The 8,657-nt window shown below is 41.4% G+C and overlaps 3 non-coding genes across 3 annotated transcripts; 2 read left to right on the top strand and 1 right to left on the bottom strand.

Annotated features, from left to right (window-relative positions):
- The first annotated feature begins 3,594 nt into the window (after nucleotides 1-3,594).
- Nucleotides 3,595-3,667, top strand: TRNAK-CUU (transfer RNA lysine (anticodon CUU)). The gene has a single exon. It is a non-coding gene; the product is annotated as a tRNA-Lys (tRNA).
- A 2,877-nt stretch (nucleotides 3,668-6,544) lies between these two features.
- Nucleotides 6,545-6,616, top strand: TRNAG-UCC (transfer RNA glycine (anticodon UCC)). Its single transcript has one exon. It is a non-coding gene; the product is annotated as a tRNA-Gly (tRNA).
- Nucleotides 6,617-7,798: 1,182 nt separating this feature from the next.
- TRNAR-UCG (transfer RNA arginine (anticodon UCG)) lies at nucleotides 7,799-7,871 on the bottom strand. The gene has a single exon. It is a non-coding gene; the product is annotated as a tRNA-Arg (tRNA).
- Between the last annotated feature and the right edge of the window lie 786 nt (nucleotides 7,872-8,657).

Here is an 8,657-nt window from a genome sequence, read left to right as displayed (position 1 = left end):
GATCATCTCATCATTACTTACCATATTCATCACCATGAATATGATTTTCACTTTAAAACTTAACATATTCATCATCGCCGTCGTGTTCATCATTTACTACAGTATTCCCTGTTAGTAACACACATGTAGACAGTGGTCACAACACAACAGGTAGGTAGGAAGGTTTTTTGGGTGTGTCTCACTCAACAGAGATGTGACCAGGCTACCTTCTTCCAGTTACGTCTCGTGTTGTTCAGCTTTTGACCTCAAAAAATCCTTAAGGAGACCTCAGTAAGAATACTGATAAGGGGAAGATCTAGGAGTATCTGATTATGAACTGAGTTTCATTAGTTACACACACACACACACACACACACACACAAACCACATATGAAGCATCATTGTTGAACATAGAAAGTGTTAATGATACAGGAAGAAAGTACACATTAACGAAGATGAAAAGTATTGAAAGTATTTTGAAAAGAAAAAATAGTAACATTAAGGTCGATGATGATCTGGTAAAGATAGAAGAAAAGTTTATATTGGGGAAGTATTAGTGAGGTTCCCTGTGAGGATTATGCTGGACGATAACATGACGCTAAGGTACCGGGTAAAGTTGAGTCACGAATGTCAAATATGATGGGAAAGTCATAGCCACACTAGGTGCACGAGAGACGCCTTGTGACGTGAGACATGTTCAAGGTAGAGCGAACCGGTGATGGAGGTGAGGGAAGAGGTGTAGTACAGTAGCTTGTGTAGAGGAAAACGTTATACTGACACTGACGTAAGATTGAGACCATTCTCTCAGCGGGTGTCACACATTATGCAGGAACACAATCAGTGAGTGAAGCATGTAGACTACTGCGTGTAGGTACTGACTTGATCACGAGTCAGGTGAAATACTTAAAGTTTTATGATTTAAAAGATGGGATTTGGTTTTGTTCTTTATTGTTGGTTTGGACTGTAATGATGGTCTGGCCACTGACCCGAGCCATTTATGGGTCAGGTCAAAGGCCTGGTTTGGGTTCGTTCGGTGGTATTCGAGTGTTTCATGTGACACATCCTAGCGACAATTGAAAGAGTATTGCAACAAGATCTCTTTGACGCAAAACTTTATCTGAAAACTCAAGAGGTTATATGCCAACTCATGCAGCAGCCTTACTACCCATATCTCAAAAGAATAAAGTAGCAGACGCCAGGTATGTCACTCCCTTGATAAAGGAAAAAATATTGTTTCGGTAAGATATTGTTTGAATGGCCCATTCAGACGTAGCATAATGAAGAGAGTAACTGTCAGAAAGACTTGCATAGTCTTGTTGATTGCTAATAATCCCCCAAATAATTACTGATGGAAATAACTCGTTCATAAGGAGGCGCTGATGGCGGTAATTGTAGATGCACAATTTGCTTCTACAAAACCTCACTGCTATAGCAACAGACGGCGCTCCGTCTGTGTGTGCTCCGTCTGTGAATGGATTAATTGGTAATTGGACTTACCAAATCCAATGCAATATTTACTGAATTGTGGACATTTCATTGTATTAGTCACTGTAAATAATTGGTCTAGAACTCATCGATTTAATCATGTCATGAAGCCTGTGTTGGATATTGTGAATTCTATTCGGACACATTCACTAAACCACAGACAGTTTCGAAACTTGATGAGAGAAGTAAGACAAAATTTCCCGACTGACTTACCACTGCACTGTGCTCAGTTCGATGGCTTCCCAGAGGTAAAGTTATATCTCGTGCTTTGAGTTACTGTAGCCGGTGAGATCCTTTTTAAATGAGAAACATAAAACTCGGCCCAAGCTGAAAGATCCAGGCTGGGTTACAGATTTGGCTACTCGCAGACATGCTGCTCCATTTGGTGAAACTTAATGTAGATATACATAGGAAAGTCAGGTTGATATCTGACCTCAGCCAGAGTATAAGTGCTTTCATAAATAAACTGCAGTTGTTTCACAGACATAACTAAATATGAACTGACATTTTCCTTCATGTCACATCTTCAAATCAGATCAAAAGAAGATTGAGAACACAGACTACAGAGAACAGATTAAGATGCAAATGTGAGCAAAGATCCGCAGGACACTGTAGCAAGATTTCAAGATTTGCAGCAGAAAAAAAAAGATAGATATATAATTGATCCTTTTAACGTGGAGGTAGACTGTCTGAAGCCTCCTTTAGAAAGTGATGAGGCAAAATCTCGGATGGAAATAATTGAACTTTTGGAAGATTAATTCTGACTCGAAAGCAATCACTACCAAAGGAAAAGTACCGTGTTATAAGAAAAGCTGCTTTTAAGCTTAATCTCCACGTTTGGCTGTACCTTTTTGAGTGAGTCCATTTTCTCAACACTTAGACACGTGTAATCGAAGCATCGAGAAGTCTTGACAGACAGCCACTGAAGTGAATTGTTGTTTGTGAGTACTGCAGAGCACAAGGCTAACTTCAAGGGACACAGACTACTATCAAATGGTCCTGACCCAAATGAGGCTTATGGTCCTGGTGAAGTATCCTTAATATATGCTATAGGAGTGAAGAGGAAAGCTTGACATGTCACTTGTGAGTGATATTGTTCAGTATTTTGCTGGAAGAGGTTGGAATGCCAGGGGCGTGGGAGACCGCGACGTTTACAAAGATATGTCTGATACCACGGCTGGCTGATATCTGCTACCTGCCTGTGCCTCATGACTCATGTGTAGCGCAGATATTTACAGTCCTCTGTAAGACATTATATAAAGGGATTGATCTCGGGCCAATTTGGATGGATTTTTGTCTCGCTTTGTGAAGAACCCTTGATTCTGGGTAAAGGCGAACGAACACACGGTCCATCCCACTATAATCTCCAGCTTTTAGGATTTTAAAACCACTTGGCAATTCATTACACGATAATAAAGTTCAAGGTCAAACGAGTGGAGAACTTTCTACCGTCCCGTACAAAAAGACGAGAATGACTAATTTTGTAAACGCTCAACAGATGTCAGAACGATCATGCCAACACGTCTTATGACTTAATTTTATAAACGCTCAACAGATGGCAGAGTGATCACGTAGACACGTCCTATCAGCTGGGATGCTTCAAACTAATGCCATAAAATGATAAAACTCGTGAATCGTGTAATAAAGGGATTAAGCGGTATCTTCTGTATTTAAACCAGACCGAATCATTTGAAAACTAATCGCTACACTTCGAACGTAAAGTGATTTTCGTGTTGGAACAGTCTGAGGTCGTAGAGATGTATAATCTGACTATTTTTTAACTGTTTGACCTATGAATTGTCCTCATATCTCAAATAATCAGTTGGTTCATTGTTTATATATCAAATGATATCTTGGTGCCATGTGTCTCAGGTGGTACGAACAAGCCAGCGAGCCATATGGACCTGAAAACACGCATAAAACATGGAAAACGAATGCATTTTGTAAAAGAAATTCTTTTATCCTGTTACTTTAAACTAATAATAGATATATAGCTGTAGCAGTTTATGTGACTAGTAAGTTAGTGGGAATGACAAAAGGTTATGTAATTTTAGGTGTTTCCTTTATCATTTTATGTGATTTGTAAAATGGTGGCAACTAGAACAAGTTATGTAACATCATGTGATACCAGCCCGGCTAGCTCAGTCGGTAGAGCACGAGACTCTTAATCTCGGGGTCGTGGGTTCGAGCCCCACGTTGGGCGGATTCTTTTGGTGTTTTTTGGTCAGTGATTCGTCAAGCTAATGTTTTAATGGATGATAAATAGGAAAAAGATTAGAATTTTATTGGAAAGTGCAGACGATCTTAACATTAAATTTCCTTCATGTTATTGCTAATGTTATTACTAGCCTCCTCCTTACTTTTATACTTTGATTATATCTAGGGTTAGCTGTTCATAAATTCGTCAATTTAGAAAAGTATCAAGGTAGTATTATCAGTGGCATCGACCAGAGCCCAGTAATCAGTGATACCGACCAGAGCCCAGTAATCGGTGGCACCAACCAGAGCCCAGTAATCGGTGGCACCAACCAGAGCCCAGTAGTTAACGTCATGATATAATTCTAACAATGTTATATCTAAATATGTGGGGTTCCTCCTATAACTTGGGCTGTTAAGAAGCTGTTTTTATTCTGTAGTCTTGAGCACGACGGTACGACCACTGAACACGACAATACGACCCTTGAGCAAAGTGGTATGACCCTTGAACACGATGGTGCGACTCTTGAACACGACAACACTACCTTTGAACACACCGGTACGACCCTGGAATAAGACAGTACGACCCTTGAGCAAGATAGTGCCACACTTGAGCACTACGGTAGAGGACCATGGCCTGACCTTTAACCTGACCCTAGAGATTTCATTCATTGGCTTGTGGAAATGTTTACGTGATGTTATTCAGTAATGATACTCTCATCACTGAATACATGATCCGGGTATCATCGTTTCCCTTACTACCACCGTTACAGATGCTGTCATGGCTTGACGTATATGCTACACCTACAGGGGCGTCAGATCCATCGCAGTCCCATATATCAGTCTCCCCGACTTGATTCTCTCCTACACATGTGTTAAGAAACGAATCTTTGATTCTCTCCTACACATGTGTTAAGAAACGAATCTTTACATTTTCAAATGCATGTTTGATCCACTTAAATTCGTTCGCTGTGCTCCACACCTGAATCACCTCCACCACAATGCTAACGATTTATCGACGTATTAACAGAGTCAGTATGAGTTAACAACGTGCTTCCTGGCCACGGCTGAGGCCTGCCTCAGTCTGCTTCACCCTACTAGTCTTCTTTCTCTTCACAAGGATAACATCATCACCAAGCTTTTCATGTAAAGATGAAATTGATTTGGATAGTTTTGTGTGTGTGTGTGTGTGTGTGTGTGTGTGTGTGTGTGTGTAATTACCTCTCCATACCATATGGGGAAGGAGTTATACACCCATTAGTCCCCATTTATTAAAGTTTCTCTCTTTTTGACACTTCGTAAATTTCTGTGTTTATATTATTCGTCCGCGAGTCTTTTCATGTAGACTTGATCGTACTTCTATACATTCTTCATACAAATTTCCTGCATAACTTCTTTTGGTCTTTGATTGCTTATGGTCTTAGGTTGTTCTATCTTTGCATCTTTCGAAGAACTGTTCACTTCGTCAACAAGCTGGTTTAGAACCATAAAGGCTATGGTCAGGTCACCCCTTTACATATCTCTTCTATGGTTGACAAGCCACCAGCTTTCCTTCGATTTCAATTATATTACCATCGCTTGTTGCTCCCCTACGGACCTTCTCTATTACTTCTCTGGGGTGCTTCAAGTACGGTAACTAGATTTGCTCAAGAGCGACTTTTGGCCTAACATTGGATGCGAGAGGCTTGCTAAACATTTCCTTATGAATTTGCTATGCTGTTCTGATATTTACCAGCAGACAGTGGGTCTCCTGCCCTATTTCTTAAAGTGAACTCTGGTGACTGGTGTTGATTCCCAAATCCCTCTAACATGCATATTTCCGGAGCCTATTTCCTGCTAGATAATATCTTATATCGATTCCTCCCTTCACCATATCCCATCCTCGTTAATCTTTATTTACGTGGGTTGAATTTCATGAGGTGTGTGTCAGGCCATCTTCGGATTCTATCCTGGTCGCTTTAAGTTGATGTAATCGTTCTCGCCTTCACTTGCCGCCTCGTGCCCTTGGCATCATCTGCAAATATTTTCAAGTTGGGAGTCCAACCCTGGCACGACGCTCGTGATTCACACCCATTTCGAGAAGGCTTCCCAGACGACCTTCGTGTGTTCCCTCACACTAAGATATAATCCTCTGTTCTTCGAAAGAGTCTCCCCGATATTCTAGCCAGGAGATGCTGCTTTTTTTTTTTCTTTACCAGCCTCGTGTGTGGTGTAGTGTCACATGTTTACTGGCAGTCCAGACACACACAACCACAGCAATGTGTGAAGTTCGATGCACGCGCACACACACACGACCAACATGTCTTTCACACGTAGTTTCTCCTCCGCCGAACGTCATTCATGTGTTGTCTGGTAATTTTTTCCCAGTGCCTTACGGACCATAATCATGGGGTAGACCTGTGTCTCATTCAGTGCAATTTTTCCAACTGATGATTATATGGAAGTTTTGGATCTTCACCTGCCTTGTCCACCATACTCTTGTCATAGTTACTTTGTCCCTATTTCCTCTCCTGCCATGCTCGTATCTTGTTCTCTCACGCCTTACAAATGCTAGCTATGATGGAACGCCTCTTACGATTTTCGTCACCATATCGCAAAAATCCTCTGCATTTTGATTATCTTTTATTGAACCATTCTTCCCACTTTCTTAGCTTTGCCTCCAAATTTGAGGTTAAAAGTATTCATTTTCCTACTGCTGTCGAGATTTCACGGAACTACCCGCCTCTTATATGGTTTTTAGCTGCTGATTTATGTTTCCTAGTTTGTGTTACCAATCACCTTGATTACACCATTCCAACCATCCACCACACTGACTCTGTCGTGTGTGTGTGTGTGTATGCAAATATCGCGGATTTTCTATCCGTTATCTTAACTTACCATCAAGGCGATGGTGGTATAGTGGTGAGCATAGCTGCCTTCCAAGCAGTTGACCCGGGTTCGATTCCCGGCCATCGCAATATGTTTTCCTTTTAAGAGAATATTTTATAATAATTTCTAACGACAATCATAAATAGTACAGTCAAAATTCGCATTTGGTAGTCGGATGCGCCGTCCAATAGCCACACGTGCTTTTTAAACATTGGACATCATTAAATATAATATGAAAGTAATTTAAAAGCTATCGTCCGAGGGGAGTAGCCTCATTAACGACAATTATGAACTGTGTCAGTTTTCATTAATAGATATGGTAGACCTATGGTACCTGTCAATGTAGGGAGGTAGGTTGTCATATGATGGCCCTGTCATTGTAGGGAGGTAAGGTGTCATATGATGGTCCTATGGTACCTGTCATTGTAGGGAGGTAAGGTGTCATATGATGGTCTTATGATACCTGTAATTGTAGGGAGGTAAGGTGTCATATGATGGCCCTATGGTACCTGTCATTGTAAGGAGGTAAGGTGTCATATGATGGTCTTATGGTACCTGTTATTGTAGGGAGGTAAGGTGTCATATGATGGCCCTATGGTACCTGTTAGTGTAGGGAGGTAAGGTGTCATATGATGGCCCTGTCATTGTAGGGAGGTAAGGTGTCATATGATGGTCTTATGGTACCTGTTATTGTAGGGAGGTAAGGTGTCATATGATGGCCCTATGGTACCTGTTAGTGTGGGGAGGTAAGGTGTCATATGATGGTCCTATGGTACCTGTCATTGTAGGAGGTAAGGTGTCATATGATGGTCCTATGGTACCTGTCAGTGTAGGGAGGTAAGGTGTCATATGATGGTCCTATGGTACCTGTCAGTGTAGGGAGGTAAGGTGTCATATGATGGTCCTATGGTACCTGTCAGTGTAGGGAGGTAAGGTGTCATATGATGGCCCTATGGTACCTGTCAGTGTAGGGAGGTAAGGTGTCATATGATGGTCCTATGGTACCTGTCAGTGTAGGGAGGTGAGGTGTCATATGGTAACTACCATTATAACTTTATTGGTGATACTTGCCCCTTGTGACTCTCCTCCTCGTGCTGGTGATGCCAGTAATGTCGGAAGTCTACCTACCGACCAACAGACCACTCTACTTTGTTCTCTACCTGTTCTCCGATCACTAAAGTTGGTTCCTATTGAAATGCGTTAAACATGCGAGAATACTAATAGTGCTTTTCCTGCGTTAATGTACCAGTTACAACAAATGATAAAAAAACGACCGTGACAGGACTCGAACCTGCAATCTTCGGATCCGAAGTCCGACGCCTTATCCATTAGGCCACACGGTCAGTGAACGAAATGGGGTATTTTTCTGTTCATAAAGAACCGATATCACGACCTACCAGAACAGCAGAAATGGTAATTATGTATATTATTGATTTTGAATTTGTTCATTGAAGAGATCGGGACTCCACCTTGGTGACCATTAATTACAGCGCACACAACCTTCCGCACGGACATCACGTACGATTTCCTGGTAGACTTCCGGACTGAGATGATGATACATGAAAGACTTGCTAGAAAACAGGTTTATATCTTGTGTTTGGACTGGATCTATCTATGGCTGGCAACTGATGGCCCGTCTTTGAAATTTGGCTGTCAACACAACCTTAAATGTGTGTTACATTGGCCATAGTCACAGTGATGTGGAGGCACACATCACACCACCAACTCTTACTGCTCGCACTACGCATCACTGGCGAGACACACACTGACCACCTTCGAATTTTGACTTTCCTTGAGTACGTTGACGGAGAAAAGATACGATTGAATTGTCCTTTTTTTTTTATTTGGATGTGTAGTTAGTTCGTGGTGTTTCATACTATCCCCGTCACACAGCTGGCTTCCGGATACATGCCAACTTTCCCTTCCCACATCAAGTATCTGCACTACGTCTGAAAAGATAACGAAGTAATTACATACTTCAGGGTTAGTGTTCTAAAGAGATGTAATATTTGCCAAAATTCGACGTTCTTGACTTGCGTAAAATCCTGATAATGAACTTATTAGGGTAAGGCAGTAAGTTAACTTCATCACGTACTTCCAACAGCTTCCAGTATCTCGTCCATATTTTC

Source organism: Panulirus ornatus, chromosome 8 (genome assembly GCF_036320965.1).
Source record: "Panulirus ornatus isolate Po-2019 chromosome 8, ASM3632096v1, whole genome shotgun sequence".
NCBI classification, from domain to species: Eukaryota; Metazoa; Arthropoda; class Malacostraca; order Decapoda; family Palinuridae; genus Panulirus; species Panulirus ornatus.
Note: the sequence above shows the minus strand (reverse complement) of the source record. Positions and strands in the feature narration are given on the sequence as shown.